Consider the following 345-nt stretch of genomic DNA (forward strand, 5'->3'; position numbering starts at 1 on the left):
ATTATACTAATAGAGTATAGTTAAATTGGTTATGTTATTAAATAATAATATATAATAATAATATACAATACTATATTTATGACATTATATTATTTACAGTATAACATTTGAAACTAATTATTAATAAATAGCATCACTGTTGCGTTGATTACAACCCCGATGAAAATTATGAATGTGCTTGCCAAACACAATATGATGATAATACAGGAAAAGTTGGACCATGTAATTCTTGTAGAGGGGGAAGTGATTCTGATGGTCTTTCTCTTATATTTGCTATAATATGTAACGTTGTCACACTTATTTTGTCATTTATTGCAGTACCATTCTACTCAATATGCTTCTTCT

Source organism: Entamoeba invadens (assembly GCF_000330505.1).
Source record: "Entamoeba invadens IP1 unplaced genomic scaffold scaff_1105074726367, whole genome shotgun sequence".
Lineage (NCBI taxonomy): Eukaryota > Evosea > Mastigamoebida > Endamoebidae > Entamoeba > Entamoeba invadens.